This window comes from Larus michahellis, chromosome 2 (genome assembly GCF_964199755.1).
Source record: "Larus michahellis chromosome 2, bLarMic1.1, whole genome shotgun sequence".
Classification (NCBI taxonomy): Eukaryota; Metazoa; Chordata; class Aves; order Charadriiformes; family Laridae; genus Larus; species Larus michahellis.
The window spans coordinates 129294455-129311457 of NC_133897.1; the positions used below are offsets into that span (position 1 = coordinate 129294455).

General features: G+C 38.5%; 1 protein-coding gene across 5 annotated transcripts in view; it reads left to right on the forward strand.

Annotated features, from left to right (window-relative positions):
* The window catches only part of CHD7 (chromodomain helicase DNA binding protein 7), a 133323-nt gene that overhangs the window by 57051 nt on the left and 59269 nt on the right, over positions 1 to 17003 (forward strand). The gene's annotated exons all lie outside the window — the stretch shown is intronic.

Below are 17003 nucleotides of genomic sequence, written 5' to 3' on the forward strand. Positions count from 1 at the left end.
CTTCAGGGGGGAGTCCCAGCAGTGAATTCTGTGTTGGCTGATCAAGATGGTGTATCCTCACTCAGCTGGAAGTTGTTAGCTTCCTTTGTTGGAAAAGACATGGAAAGACTGAAGAGAATGTACGCTAAAAATGTTACATTTGCCTTTGGATTTGAAATGAAGTAGGCATAACTGAGCCTTTCTGTGGAGCTGCAAATCTGGTAGTGGAAAGTGACAGCATGAAACCACAGTTACCTGAGTTGTTTGACAGGTTAGTATTAGTAAGCCAGCTAGAAAAAGATGGCTTTAGCCTGTGGTACGTACCTTCCATGTCTGTTAACTTCTTCCACCAGAGAACCTTTGAGTAATGTGAGTCAGTGGGAATACGCTGGTACGGAAGGCAAACGTGATCACTGTTTTCCATTTCAGAGGGTGGAAACGTGCAGCCGGGTAATGCGCTGGGGCTTACGCAGGCAGCCACAAACCTCCTCCCCCTTCCGCCCCGCCGCCCTAGGCAGGCTCCTGCTTGGCTGCCTGGTGCTCTGAGGGGTGCCCGCCTCAGGAGCCCTCCCTTGAGAAGGGTTAACACCCTTTGTTCCTCAACTCCTGCATGCTTTCTCGAATGCCAGCTTGACTTCTCCTGTGCATTTGTATATCCTCAAAAAGGCAAAAAGCCTTTGGGTGTAGTCTTCTGTTCTGCTTTGTCTTCTAGTACATCCAAAATATAACCACTGCAGCTTCAGAAAGTAACTTTCTACATTTAAAAGGCTTTTACTAACTGTGTCTAATTGGATAATCAGAAGTTCTCGTGCAGAACTGTGGGAACTAATACATAAAAGGAACATTAGCAGCGCACATGGCAATATCTACCTTACTTTAATCCTAGAAAACTACCAATTTATTTCTTGCAAGTTATAAACACAGATTTACTGAAATCTTGATCACCATATTTACCTTTTAACTCAGGAACACATTTTGTGAGTTGTAGATGCTGAAGAGGTAGATGCTTGTATTCATAAGTAAAGCAAAGAAAACATTGATGGTGGGAGGCGGAACATGAATATGTTATACAAGAAAACCTGGTCTGGAAGTAGTTGAAGTGTGATCTGCAAGTTGTCTTGCTCTTTCAGTGATTAATTGCTTAAGTCTGATATACTTACCAGTAGGTATACAAGATAAAAACTCGTGCTCTTCTCTGTCTCTTCTAAGTGTCTCTACGCTAACTTGTACAAACTTACTCCAAAACAAAGCACTCCTGTAAACCACCTAATTGCCTCAGTTGGTAGGGATGGGAGAAGGGGTTTACATTGTTAACTAACTGGTCTGGAGAGCCTTCAAAGCAGGTCGGGGCCTTCTGGTCTGTGAGCTCTGGGGTAATTTATATGGAAAAAGATTCTTTTTTTTTTTGAGGGAAGAACTTATTCTGTCTTCATTTATCCTCACTGGTTCAGATCTCTGGTGTTAGGGATGTTGTGTGTGGGAAGCTCCTGAGGAAGAACAAGTTTTCCAACACAATGTTAGAAAGAAGTAAAATTTTCTCAGGAGCCTTTCTAGTTGCAGTATTCCTGTTGCAAGTTAAGACACATGCCCAGCAATTGGATACCAACATCTCCTGCCTTAACCCACTCCTTACAAGTATATCACTCATATTTAAATAATGTAACTGTGTAAATGAACAACTGATGACCAATAATTTCATAAACGGCTTACTTCTACTTTTCTCAGATCTCTATCATCTAGAGTACCTAAAAATAAAAATTACTTTTGCATTGTTTCCGGAAAATTGTCCAAACCAGGGAATAGAAAAGCTATTGCAAAAGAGCACTGAAACTGTGGCGTCTTTATTTAAAAAGTAACCGTTTCTGTTTTAAACAGCATTGTTACATTTTGTATGACAATCATGGTAGTAACGAAGACAATTTCTAGTCAAAGAAAGGTGTTATAAATGCAAACGTTTGAAATCACAGAGGCTTTCGGTAGGGTATCTGAGTAGTCACGTGCGTAGCTGTGATAATTTGAGGATGTGAGCAAAGTAAGGCTGACAAAAGACGTAATACTTAAGGATTTTTTTCTGTATTGGCCAGTGTAAGTATAAAAGCTTTTTGGGTAACCAAACCCTTTTTTCAGATTTGAAGGTAAAGCTTCTATGACCAGAAGCTTGTCTTACCAGCCCTGTTAGTCTGCTTAATAGAGATTTCCTTCCCGTAGAAAATGAAACATAAATGGTTGTTCTAAGCGTATTTAACTCATTTTTGAACTAATACATTCAGTGATTGTCATATTCCAAATTACATTTGTGAAAATGCATTTATTTTTTAATCTAAATAAGATTTTGCTGTAGCTCTTTATTGTCACCAGTTGTTAGGAGTAAAGCACATAAATAGCAATCTGTCTAAATAAGTAAAATTCCCTTTAGCCTTCTCTGGGGCCCACAACATAAGAAGGGCATGGACCCGTCGGAGTGAGTCCAGAGGGGGGCCACGAAGATGATCAGAGGACTGGAGCACCTCTCCTATGAGGACAGGCTGAGAGAGTTGGGATTGTTCAGCCTGGAGAAGAGAAGGCTCCGGTGAGACCTTATAGCGGCCTTCCAGTACCTGAAGGGAGCCTACTGGAGAGATGGGGAGGGACTCTTCATCAGAGAGTGTAGTGACAGGATGAGGGGTAGCGGTTTTAAACTGAAAGAGGGGAGATTTAGATTAGGTATTAGGAAGAAGCTCTTTACTGTGAGGGTGGTGAGGCACTGCAACAAGTTGCCCAGGGAAGTTGTGGATGCCCCATCCCTGGAAGTGTTCAAGGCCAGGCTGGATGGGGCTTTGAGCAACCTGATCTAGTGGGAGGTGTCCCTGCCCATGGCAGGGGGGTTGGAACTAGATGATCTTTCAGGTCCCTTCCAACTCTAACCATTCTATGATTCTCCTTCAAGATAATCTGTACCTGTGCCTGAGGCCTAATTGTTGTTGGTGTGGACAATCAGATTGTGTTACAATATTGTACTATGGCACAAATGCTTCACTGGGTTTACTGGGAGCCATCTTGAGAGGCACTTTAACATTTTAATTTTCTTTTCCTCATTGTACATCACACCAGTTGTTTATAGCCATCCTGTGGTTAAGTACAAACTACTTTAGTCTTCAACTACACAGTCGTACCTTGTTTTATGTAAACATAAATGAATACCAAAAATTGGGGGTAATAACAGCGCAAAAATTACAAGTACTGAAGTATTTCAAGTTTGGAAATGCATGTGAAATGCTAGTTAAATTTGTGAGGGCTTTACACTGATAGCTTTACACTTTTTTTTGATAGCGTGTTGAAGGTGTGAGGTGTCCACAAATTTCTGAGCATCTCATTTAAAACTAGGATTCTGAGTAAGCGCAAGCTGCTCTACTGCTGATAGAGTCTCAACTGCATAATGCTTAAAGGACACCTTCCTTTGCAATAACATTTAAAAATACTAATTCCTCTTACTCATCTGCAGTCCTCTTCCCACAGCTTGAGCTCAGGGCTATAATGGAACCTATTATAGGCAAAAGGTCTATGACTCAGTGATTGAGCCATGCAAACTCTTGGCTTCTTTAATTGGCACCATTAAATCTTTAGTAGTTTTTCGTTCATAAAGTAGGTATCGTTGGTGTAAAGTGCATCACTGTGATGATATATTGTAGCTTTTGCCCTCTGATTTGCATGAGTTGATCAACTATAGGTGTTTAAAGGCTGGTTAGTCAGAGAGACTTTTCTAGAATTATTGCTTTTCCTTAACTGTTCAGGAGTGTTCAGGACTGTATCTAAAACAAAATGCAAGAAAACCATCTCACAAGTTGTTATGTTTTCAGGTCATTTTCCTTTTCTATTTCGAGCAGGAGAGAGAAAAGGAAAAACCTGCCCTTCCATCATGTTTTGGTTTATCTTCATAGCGCTTATTTAACCTAAGAACTGTGTATCTTCTACGTGACGGTATGGAAAATGTTAATTCCTGAGTATCAGGGAAGAAACCACATGATTTAGCTGATTCTGCCCCCCCCCCCCTTGCAGGGTTTTGGGGTTGGGTTGTGGTTTGTTGTTTGTTTGTTTTGTTTTGTTTTGTTTTTTTTAAATATATATTGGAAAGTGAACATGGAAACAGCTGTAGTTTGGGAAGGGGGTCATATCAGCAGAGGAAATTTAAAGAACACTATGGAAGTTAAATGTTTGAATATATACGTATATATTTGTAAATATATATATATGTAAGAAAAAAAAGGTAGCTTTTAACTCTTCTTTTGTTGTCCCCATCACACTTAATATGTGACACCAAAGAGCTTTTGAGTATTTACATTGCTGTAAGCATCAGTGCCTCTGAAAGAGGAGTGTGATGAGGACATCCAGAACACTTTAATTTTTCGTTACCATCTGCAGTCTGCCTTGTTTGTATGTACAGTTGGCAGGTTGTTATGTTTGTGTATACTTTGTCTGTTAAAACTAAGTATCAAGACACAAGGAAGTAAGTTATAGAAAATGTTATGCTAAGTAATTTAATATACTTATTTTAAGTTGGTCATGTTTACAGAATGATAGCAAGATGCAAAGCTGGAACTTAAGAAAGACCTGAAGTAGGACTGTTGCTACAGGTTGCTTGTGCCTATGAAATAGGATGTGATCCGTGTATGCAACCATGTTTTCTTTGCTCCCTTTCTTCTACCCACAGAAGATACTCTGTGATATAAGTAGCTGTTTAATTATTTTTTTTTTACTTTTTTTATTTTTTTTTATTTTTATTACTTGAGGTATGGCGTGATTATTTATTGTGTATTATCCAGTAAACCCGATCTTGAATATCACTGAATCTCATGAAACAGACCCCTACAAACACTGCCTCTCTTCATATCTTGGTAAAGAATTAATAGCTAAATGAGCTTTTTTTAAATGGTAATTTTAATCATAACATAGAAAAACCTCAACCACCCCTAATTCGTTCATCTTCTAAAGTCTCCAGCCATGTGTATCCTCCATTTTATGCACGAGGAAACCAAGGGAAGAGGGACAGGGAGTTGCCTGAGGCCAGAGTGACAGACATGGGATTTAAGGCTTCTTAGTGTGCATTATGCTGGGCTGTGTCTCCCTAATTTTGAAGCCAGTAGTTATCCAAGTAGGTACTCTCTTGCAGTCATGGCTGGGCACTTCTCAAGAAGAGGGTCCATGGCAAGGCCTTTGCTGGAGATCCATGTTAGAAAGAAATGATGATGTAATTTAAAAGAAAAAAGAACAAACATACTTTTTGGAAAAAAATAGAAAAGATTCACGGAGAGTGGAAGCTGGTGGAAAAGAGGACAGTAAATTACCTTGCTTGACGTTCACTGCTTCCATCACGGACCATCTCCTTGCAGTCTTTCCCTTTTCTGTACTTAACATTTCAAGGTAACATGACTTCAGGGTAATATCTTAGTCATTCAGATCTGGTTTAATCTAGGAGTCTTGTTCATCCGGTATGTTGAATGAGGTAGCAATGCTGGAGGTAACTAGGGAGGAGTCAGCCTGTATGTTAGAGATATTAATGTAAAAAGTTAAGTACTAAGAAGTAGAATTTGTTTCATAAGTGACACTAATGACACTTATTCTTTGTTTTCAAGTATTTGAAATACTAAATAATTTAGACTGCCATTTAAAAAAGAAAAATATGTGTATAACTTCTAATAGTTTTTCTTAGGGTTACAGGGAACTTTAAATACTCTTTTCCCAAGACAACAGTGTGTGTTTACTATTTCAGTTGAAAGGTGACTCATTTGGTCAATGTCTGGAGAAAGCTTTTGAATTTCTGTTGGACAAGAACAGTTTAACAGTGGATAAAAATGGATTAGGGACTTATTAGGGACAGCTAATATAAATAAAAGTGGTAGTGGGGTTTTGGAGTTTCTTTTTCTCTTCTGATGTGGAACTTCTTTGTAACTAAGGTTATGGCATTTAGAATGTCAAAACAAAATCTTAACTTCAAGATAATTTTAAATTGTGAATCTTCTAGTACTAAATATGCTCACCTGGCCTGTGAGGACAGCAGCACATAAAACGCTTTGGGATTTGGAGTAGACATAAACAGTAGAGACAGGATGATTGAGCTACTATGGATATCATCTTATGATGCTGGAAAGCATTTACCAAATATGGCTTTTTGTGGGAAGTTCTGAAATTAGACCCTTTTCATCAGAGTAAGTCAGCAAACTTTAAGATTGAAAGACATAAAAATAATTCTAAAAGTTGATTTACACCAGGTTTAACTTTCATTGCCTTGCGTGGTGCCTTACATTTTTTTACAGTGGTAGAAGTCCATGGGATTGGGGAATTATGTGTGGTTTTATAAATCTATAGTAGAAAAGTCCTGAGTACAAGTTGTAGCTAAAAAAAAAAAGGCACTAGCTCAAGTAACAAATCAAAAAGATTGCATTTTTTGACTGTGGATACAGTGCAACTTCACCTTGAAGAGGGGGGAGATGGCAAGGTAAGAGAGAGAGTATTGTATTATTTGTCTAGTGGGGTCTGTTACAAGTCATCCAAATAAAAACATTGATGAACTAAAAGTTTGTCAGCTCCAAACTGAAACCGAAGTGTAGTATCTGTGCTGGTACTGTTTCTTCTAATGCTTTAAACTCATTTTTTTTATGCTAGTACACTCTATCTGCAGGATATGCTGGTGAAATTGAAAAAATCTTGCTACAAACTGTGGAAGAATTTAGACTGTGTTATTATTTAATTAAAATACTTATGGATGGTATTGTCAAAGTATCGCGGGAGTTCAGTGGGACTTCCTTCCTAGGTATGGGAGTAAAAACCCAGGAGTTCGAGTCCTGTGTTGCAGCTGTTGAACTCTTAAACATCTAAGGCCATTGCCCTTTTCTTGAGCTATTAGAACGTGATATATATTTATACCTTTGGGGAAAACTTCCTCCTTTTTCATGAGGACTTGTGGATAGGAGAAGTGATAAAGTTCTTGGTAAAGCTCCCTGTGAATTGCATCCTCTTCATCAGCCTCGTAATCTGATACATGTTTGTCATTAAACTGTTGATTGATACATTTTTGATATGTACAGGCTTCTTAAACATGCATGTTTAGCAAGTCTAGAATCTGATGGGGGAGAACTTTGAAAACAAAAATGCTGGGCTTCTGTTTTCCTAGGTATATAGGGAGAGGGTTAACTAATGTATTGGAAGAAACACTGTATGCTAACAAACTGTAATTGTCTAGAAATACTTTTGAAACCATTTTTCTGGTGATTGCTATATTTTATATTTTTAAGAATGTATGAAGTAAAGCCCTTCAGTTGCTGCCTTCATTCGTTTCTATGAGAGAGGTCTTGGTGGGCAGCTGAGGTCCCCAGCGTGCCTCCCAAGAACTGTCTTTCCCCGGAGGTGGGCTGAACCCGTTGCAGACCCTTCCATTGGAATGACCTCAGAAGAGGGGTGAGAGGCTGCCCCAGGACAGGGCAAAGCAGAGTGTGGCTTACCACAAGAAAGCCAAAAGAACTGGCCATGACTGAAGTCTTTTGAAGGCTTCCTGAGGCTGGTATGGAGCGACTGGAAGATATCCAAATGCAGAAGAAAGAATGTGCTGGTGTGTGTACACAAGTGTGGCACATAGTCGTGGACATAAGGTGTATAAAGCTGAGTTGGAGGACTTTCTGGCACAGGTATGCTGTAAGAAAACCCAACATATGCACACAGTGGTGCCAGGTAAATAGACTGGGGCAATGCACGCTTACATCCGTGCTGCTCCCGTCTGCGCTCATCTCTGTTCCTGGTGTACTTCCTTGCAGTCTTTATTGCAGTGTGGTCCGTTTGATTCATTGCTGAAGTCGTAAGGCATTTCGTACTGCCCTTACAAGCAATGGACTAGGGCTCGCAGGATGTCCATCAAACAGGTGGTATTTCTGAAGCTTGTATTTATTTGATCCTTAGGTGCTGCAGAGCAGGCAGAAGAAATAAAAATAACCTGGCCTGATAGCCTTTGGCTTCATCTGGTAAAAAAACCCCAACAAAACATGCTGCTTTTCTTTGTACTGTTGGTCTCCCTTCCTCAGATTAAAGTACACTTTATTTGATGTGAAATATAAGATACAGTGTACTTTATCTGAATTAAAATAAAGCATACTTTATTAGAAATTTTGTAAATTAAAAAGGAAGTATCACTTATGAATTTACACATAAACTTACATTTTTGTTTTTTAATAGTATGTATCTGTTATGTAAACATATAACATACATATATGCCTTATTACCTCACACCTTATGTATTTACATTTATAGCCTGTTAAATAAGTTTTTCCTGTTAACTCTTTTGGGGGTTAGAGGGGGTGGTGGGGGGAAAAAAGTACCAGAACAGAAATGCTTTTGCTGTTGTGGCATGTAATGCTTTTGCTTTACTGCTGCTTGCAGCAGTGAAAGCATGGGCAGAACTTTTTTGATTGTCTATGGCAGAAGCAGCATTTGCACCAAGTGTGCTGGTCTGATTTTTTTCCTTGGTCATAAACCTGATGCTGTTTGCTCTGCGTTACTGTAGTTTAGGTTTGGTAACAGTAGAGAAACATATTGAAAGAAGTAGATATGAGCTAATTAAGATTCCCCTGAAAATGGTTCTCTGAGCGACTTTAAGTCTTCTGTAGAAAAACAAAATTTTAGGGGAAATTTATCACTTTAATTACTATGGGGAGGCTGACACCAAGTCAGCCAGGACTGTTTGGTTGGGTTTTCTTTTTCTGGGTAGGGGACAGGGTGTTAAGTGGAAATTGTGGTTGATACCGGAGAGTCATAGCCTATGGTGATGGCAGTACAGTGTGATGCAGGAATGGGTTACCCTTCAGAGAGGATGGTTATCTACGTATTTGACATTTAGTAACTGAGTGGAGGGAATTCTGCTGGCGGAGAGAGGCGGCTGTGAGTGCAGGGCAGTACACTTCCCCTCTTCACTCAGAACCTTGCCTTGGATTTCAAAGCATGGCTGTGAAATGGTCCCCAGAGTGGAAGGATGTTTGCATTTTACTATTTCAGAGGAACTGCTTTGCTTTCACAGTGCAGCTGAAGGTGGTGGGAAACGTGGAGGCAAGCCCAAGAGCAACAATTCAGCCTGTATATATGCTAAAGTTAGGTTACTCTTTATAAGGGTTATGTATTTAATAATAGCAGTTTCAGTATTACTGTTTTGGCTGACTGTGTGAAGGTGTTTCCTCTCCTATACCCGCTTTGCTGGAGAAGTTGAAGTGTTGTACTAGGTCCTCTGGAAACTGTTTCATCCTGAAATGTTCTTATTCCACTGCGTGACTTCCCTGTCTTGCCTGGACATGTGCAGCCACCACCTTGTTTTAGAGGGATTGTAAAGGACTGGTGGTAGACCTCCTGGATATCCTCTAATCCAAGGAGTTCTCTAGCAAGCACTAGGTATCTTGATATCTGTGTTTAGGTGTAACTTCACAGACATAACTTCACAAAGAAAACATCCACATTTTTAAATACAGGTCCTACGTGGCAGAAGTGAGGTGTTAAGAAGATGATGCTTGTGGGCCATTTTACAGTAGGACTCTTGCTGGTCTGCCTGTCTTTTTCCAATCTGTGGTATAGACTGCATAGCATAAACTCTGCAAAACTGTTGTGATAAAACTCATGTTGGTGTGTTTCTGGCATGTCTACTGCTTGATAAAGGAAACCTCACTTCTGTGTACACTCCATTGACCGTGGCTGTGCGGGGAAGGTGGGCTTGAGGTAGACAAGCTCTCAACATGAGTAATATGGCTTTTGTTGGCAGAATTTGTTACCTAATTGTCCTACCCTTTCTGTGTGTCTCTACAGCTAGAGCTAGTAAAAAATCACCAAAATCGTGAGTTCTTGACCGGTTTACATGGTGGTGATGAGGAGAGGAGAGTTTGCCTACTATTGTGTAATATTTAGGACCTGCTCTGCTTGCATTAGGAAAAATCTTATACTGCTATCTAAGCCAGTATATGTTACAAAGTAATCTGAAGCAAAAAAAGTATTAATAAAATATTTGTCTTGTGGATCACCGCATCAGCAGATATATACAATCCATGTAATAGCTATTGCAGTTTCTTACGTGGAAGGCTAATTTGGAATATACACACTTCATTATCGTAGGGGTGGCAGTTGTCTGAGATTGTCTGATCAACACTGATGTTGATTCTGATCGATGGGCAATAACATAGAGCTCTCTTACAGCACAAGTTAGTTGTTTTTGAGCTGTGAACAAACCATCAGTGCTCCTTGGGCTGGCTGATACTCTGTAGGGTTAGTAATATCTCTCACTTAATGTGAGCATGAAACAGTGTTGCTACAAATGATTACTGTAAAATATAAAGGGGTGTTTGGTTTTTGGATGGCCGCATTGGTATCATTCATGTTTTGTAGTCTGTGTTACTCCACAGAGTACGTGACCAGAAAAAAAAATAAAATTCTAATACTCTAGCTGTGCTGAGACTCAATTAAGAAACTCTGTATTTTGTATAGCATGTTTTTATTCTTCCACATACAGTAATTGGGTGATACTTTCAGCTCCACCAGATCAGCAGTGAGTGTACTTTTGCAGTGGTGGCTGAGGACATTAAGATTGGTTTTAATCACTTCCACTCCACTGTTAGGATGCTGCTTGCATCAAAATTCTAGTTGTTTTGATTCAGAGTTTTTCCGAAAACTTTGGATCAGCAAGTTTTAACTTTTTAATAGTTGTGCCTGTTTTTTAAATATGGTCTCCATTAGTAGTAACAGAGCAAAAGACTTAGGATAGTCTTAGAATGTTCTGTTCTATTCTATTGGCTTGCTTAAAATATAAAATGGTATTGCAGCAGCACTTTACTAAAACATGAACTTTTTTCATTCAAAGTGATTTTTAATTGTCAAGTTATGTCTTGCTAAGAAGGTATTAATAGAACTTCTGTTTTCCATACATTTTCATCTGTAGTTTTTAGAAGTATGGCAAGAGATTCAGTAAAATACAAGATTCCTGTCAAGCCTATTTGCAAAATAGACTTCTTTCATTCTCATCTGGTGTGATACCTTTCCCTTTATTGCAGAGAAAATCACTGACGACGGTTGTTGGTTTATAAGCAAGTTGTCACTTTGGAACTAGAATTTTTTTAGAGGAGTTTCTGAAATACTGAGATACCAGTTATTTCTAAACAGCATCATATTGGCCAAAATATTTTAAGGTAATACTAAGTATTTTCATATAGGAAAGTAAAAAGACACACACATCTTCAATTCAAGGCAGTAGTTTCACAGAAGAGGGAAGGGATCATCATTCACAATAAAGGAGAAGAAACTGACTGGTAAAACAGATTTTGAAAAGAATTATGGGTGTGAGTGTAGTCTTTGAGAAGTTTCTGGACTTAAGCTACTATAGGAAGAAATACTCTGCAGCTGTACTGTTGGTGCATGTAGGTACTGGTATTTGGTTGCGATTTTAGTCATGATTTTGATTGCTATTTACTCTGGAGTTTTTACTGATATGTGAGATTTGCAGATGGACAATGTCTGAGAGGTATTTATGTTAGTCTAGAAAAACTGAAGTGTCCTTCAGATGAAGGGAGCGCCAAGGCAGGCCTAATTCTGAAAGTGTTGGTGAGACAAGTTGAGAATTGCAGGGACAGAGCAATGTATAGAGACATGACGCGGAAACTGTCCAAATGATTCGTTTGGAGGAGAGTCAAGATGAGTAGTTCGTTCAAAATAATACAGAGGGATGATGAATCCTTTCATTAACCTTTGAAAGGAAGAATCATGGAGCAATTTCTACATGTGATGGCTTTTAACACCTTGGGGAATGTGCTATCGGGAAGGATACAAATTCAAAAGGGGTGATTTCTGTGGCACTAGGTAGAGCTGCTTCCAGAAGCGATGCTGTAGTCCATCTTCTGTTTTAAAAGAACTTTCTTTCATCGCAGGTTGCTGTTTTAACTTTTCCAAAGTGAAGGTGATAATTTAACAGAACTGCAATTGTTGCAAATGAGAATATTCAGTAATGATTTACCTAATGTGAAATTATCCATTGTATAGATATCATATCGGAGAAGTTTGTATTTTGGAGCCAGTGGGAACTGGCAGAGCACTTGCTCTACTGTTGCACAACCTAGTTAATAAACTGAAGTTCAAGAGAATTTAAATAAAGTGCGGTTACAGTAGATCTTTTTCAAAATATGGAAAAGACCAGGGAGTCTGGAAATACCAGCGAGGGAAATGAAAGTAGTCCTGCTAAAAAGTCGCTTTTTTTGGTTGGTGCTGATGTTTAAATTTCACAAAGTTAGCTGAGTCATGGCACATACTTTGCTGCTCTTGCTTCATACTTGTTAAAGCTCAATATCGGCTCAAGTTGCTGCTCTGCTAGGGAAGCGACACTCAGCTACTTTCAGTGCTTAAGTACAGTTGATTGTGGTTCAATCCTTGTTCAAGCCACAGAGAGATTCTCCTCCTTAACCTCCCTCCCTGCCACTAACCCTCACTGGATTAATCCTACATCCTGTCCATCTTGCTACTTTACGTAACAGGCCGGGTTTGAGACATCTATCTGTGCTTTGGGCTGTGGAGAATGAGCTTAGCTCTAAATGTGTAAGCAGCTGTGAAAGGCAGGCAAGCTTCAGTTTTAATTTTACAGATCTTGGTGATACACGTTTGGAAGTTTAAAAATAAGTTTGAATTCCAGAAAAAGTGAGATTTTGGCATTCCAGAAGCAATTTCTCAAATAGTGTTTTCATTCATTATTTACTCGTATATTGTTGGCTTTTACTGATAATGCAAAATCATTTTACCGTCCTGGGTAACCTGTTGAGCTGCAAATTATTTTAACTCCTCAGAGTTCCTGAAGATTTTCTAGTTTGCTCTATTAAGCTGCGATCTTTAGGAGTGTCCTGCGTTACGATATTGCATGTTAATAGCATTGATTAACTGTCAAGCAGTGGGAATTGAAGAGGAATTGTCCATTGTAAAATTAAATGGTATTACTGAAGACTGTACCATGCTGCTGGTTAGGGAGGTGACTAGCCCCAGTAGTCAGTGGTAGGAGTATTAATGTGAGCTCCAGGTTTTTTCGCATGATTAAAACAGGCCATCTGTTCTTTGTTAAATGTTTACTAAAACAGCTTTTCTCTAAAAGATTTAAAGAGATGTGCATCTAGTAAACACACCAATATTCTTGAGCACCTTTTTCACCTTATTTCAAATAATAGCAAAAATAATTCTGCTGCAATATCAAATAGGATTAATACCTATTTGTGTTTAATCTTCACTGGTTTCCTTCCTGTGGAAGATTAAATTCTGTACCAACATACTAAATTATGGCTTTGTTATTACTAAGAGCAGCAGGAGAAGTGATTTCTCTGAAGTATGCAGATACATTTTTCGATCTTTTGGTAAAAAATTGTAATATACATATTTTTTTAATAAATGGCAACCTGATCTAGTTGAAGATGTCCCTGCTCATTTCAGGGGGGTTGGACTAGATGACCTTTAAAGGTCCCTTCCAACCCAAACTATTCTATGATTCTAAGTGTATCTTTTGGTAAAAACTTGTAATACACATTTTCTTAATTTTGTAAATGGAAAATGGGGTTCTTTCATTAGAAATTGTGACCCTGTAACTCGAATTAATCCTTTGTAGATTTAAACAAGTAGAACTATTTGAAATAATTCCCTGTGGTAGGCTTAAAGTAATATTTGCTAGTGAAAGCCTGTTCTTCTTTCTTTTTTTCCCTCTTAAGAAAGAGCAGACAACTGGTTTGGGGTAAGAAAATGTATCTTTCAAGCTGCTTCCAATCTCTTCTTGCTAGATTTGTGCTGCTTCTACACAGCTTCACACTAGGGAGCAATGTGGGGTTGTCAGTTAGGGATAAACTGTTTTAGCATATTGCAAAAGTGTAGGCACAGACTTCCTAGAAAAACAAAGTTAATCGCACCCATTTCTTTGAAAGAGTACTACAATTTAAAAGATCATGTATAAGTGAATTACAAAATGTGCCAAACTGCAAAGGGAGTGGCATGTGGCAAAAGTAATGTATTTTCAAGTAATAGGAAATAAAACCAAAGCCTGATTAAGGCAGAGTTGGCTTTTTGTATCTTAATGTTTTGGGGATCGTGAATGATGTGAGACAAAACCACAGTATTTTAATTTGCGCGCTAGGTAATGCACATAACTTGGTACTGTAAATAAAAGGCACTAAGGTTGTGGGTTTTTTAAAAAATTTGTTTCATGCATAACACTTAATGTATAGTCTCAGTTGTTTTAGAGGGTGAGATTGAGTCTTATGGTTAAGCTTTTTGAGGTAGTAAGAATCTGAATTTTCATAGGATGCCATCTTCCAGAGCGAGTTCCGGAGTATTACAGTGTGGAATCACTGCCATTCTCAGTGCTTTACCTTCTGGCCAGACCTTACATTAAAGCTACGAATGTCAAATCATGAATGGCTGACATCGCTGTTGTGGAGACTTGGAAAGCTGTCTGCCTTATGTTCGCATTTGCTGTGCTGAAAGTTGTTGTTCAGACTTCTAAAACAAGCAAGCAAACAAACAAAAAAAAGAATCTGCAAGTCTTAGAAAGGAGACAAGGATTAATTTTTTTTAAGTTGATTAAAAAGGTAGTAAGAATACTCAAGCATGTATAAAACTTCACATTGATTTCAATGACATGGTCATATCACTAATGAAGGTGCAATCTTGAAAATTTTATAGCCTTAAATTTACATGGCATTACTGGATTTCTTGTGGTTTTTAATATTTGTTGGCTTGGCTGTTTCATGTGCTTAAGAGGAAGAAAAAGAAATTAAACCACCAATTCTGCTTTGTTCTAGAAAGTTCTGCTTTATGCACGAGCCTTTAGATAGCTGTAAAAGTCTCTCTCAATATGGCAAACATAGTGAAGTGCTAAACACAAGGTAGTTGGTCAATACAAATTTTACAAATAATGGAAAGAAAAACTTGGATTTCTTGTACGTTAGCGAACAGTAAGTGAACAGTATTTAAAAAGAGGACTGAGTATTGTGGTGGACGGCTCGGTGAAGATGTTGATGAAGTTTGCACTTGAGGTCTCTGAAAAACTTAGTATGCATGAGATAAGAAATGGCAGATAATATAGAAATATATTGACTGCCTTGGGAAAATGTGGGTTAAAAGTACTGCTCTGAAAACCTACGGATAAGAAGTACTTCCAGGTGATCCATGTAATATCCTTGTCTTTTCCTACCTAAAAATAAATGTTAGACAGTACAAGTACAAGTAATAGTCTGAGGTATACAGAAGATATTTTTGTTCTGTGTCACAGAACAAATCTGAGGAGACATTCAATTCAGTCAACCAAATTCAAAACCAATTAGAAGATTTTAAAAAATCTCTATTTTATGTAATGCATAATTGGATTGCAAAACTCATTGGCACCACTAACTTTCTGGGATCAGCATTTTCTATACACGTATTCAGTCTTTGTGAACTTCCCAGCAAAAAGATATGTAAGTGTTATGGTGATTACAGATTTCTAGAAGAGGTATTGGTTCATACTTCAGGATGGCCTAACATGAGATTGCCTTGAGGTGGGGCTGATTGATGTGGTACTAGTGCAGTGTGCGCATCAGGTTTGCATTAGAGATGAGTTTCCACTGCAACTAAGACTCCGTTGCACTAAAAAGTATCTTAATAAACAGGTGAAGGACAGAAATAGGCAGAAGTCATCCTGGAAGGTCTTGGTTTAAGAACTTGTGTAGACCCAGATCTTCGGTCTGGCATTCAGGCCTTCCCTCTTGTCCTGGAGTATCTTCCATGAAGAACTGCAGTGTCTAGCTTGTACCATTCAAACCACTCCCAAACAGCAATAAAGAGCTGTCGTCAATTCTTGACAGCCTTGCTCCTTCTGATGCTTGGGTAGCTTCTGAGTGTGTGAGTGTTTTCAGGGCGCTGTGGGTTATTTTGCTACTGTGAAGAAATGCTGAAAATAGTTAGGATTGCACTGGTTCAGTTTTTTTACATTCAGAAGACTATATTAATATATTTGGAAAAATACATGTGCATTCACTTGCTCATGTAATGATATTAAGAATTTTATTTCCTCAATCTTAAATGCATTGTTTTCTTAGATCCAAGAAGCTAAAGTCTACGTCTGTGTATGCCCATCAGTTCTCTTTATGCTCAGGGGCTGGGTTTGTAGTCGTTCCATTGCACGCTTGCCACTCTTAAGAAAGTGCAGTTTGAATAAATAGCGAAGAAAAGGAAACGTGAATAACATTACAGGCAGTTACACAGGCACTGCCGTTCCGGGAAGTAAAATTATGATTTGCTGTAAACCTTCCTTCTCCCCAGTTCAATGAATCAAACATCTCATATGGCTAAACTTCATGACCATGGCTAACTCTTCCACCTAGAATCATCCCGATTTAATTTTTAGGGAAGAGAAAAGGAGGAGAAACAGCGAGAGAGAGAGAGAGAGGATGGGAAAATGATCTGACTCTATATGCAGTTGCAAGGAAGGCATCAGTACGGTATCATGGTACTACTTTTCTTTTTGAAAAGCACTGTCGTCCTGCGTTTATAACCACAGGCAGGTAGTGAGGAGAAGCAGGTTAGAACTTTGATATGCTGCAAAGTCATGGTAGAGTTTAGACATTTTTTTCATTGCAGACTCACAGATCTTTGTGTGGAACAGAACCATTCAGAAGAAAAGAGTTGCAAATATATCCAACATGTTTAGTTCAGGCACTTGACGTGTCTGTAATTATACATAGGTTTTCATGTACTTCATGAGTCTAGTGTAAACCTTATATGCTATACAGACTTTGAAATGGGATGTTTTTGCAGGTTTACAAACACTTAAAGTAGTTCTCTGTCCAATCTGTAGCAAGAACAAATCTGTTTCAATTACAAGTAGGGAGCTGTGGATGTTTGACATAAAATGTAACATTATATTACCTTTTAAAGTGGCTTAATCCTTCACGTGCTGATCAAAATACCTCTTGTCACAGCTGAACTAATGTAAATTGCCTTGATTAATTTTTTTATAAATACAGCCTGTGAATATA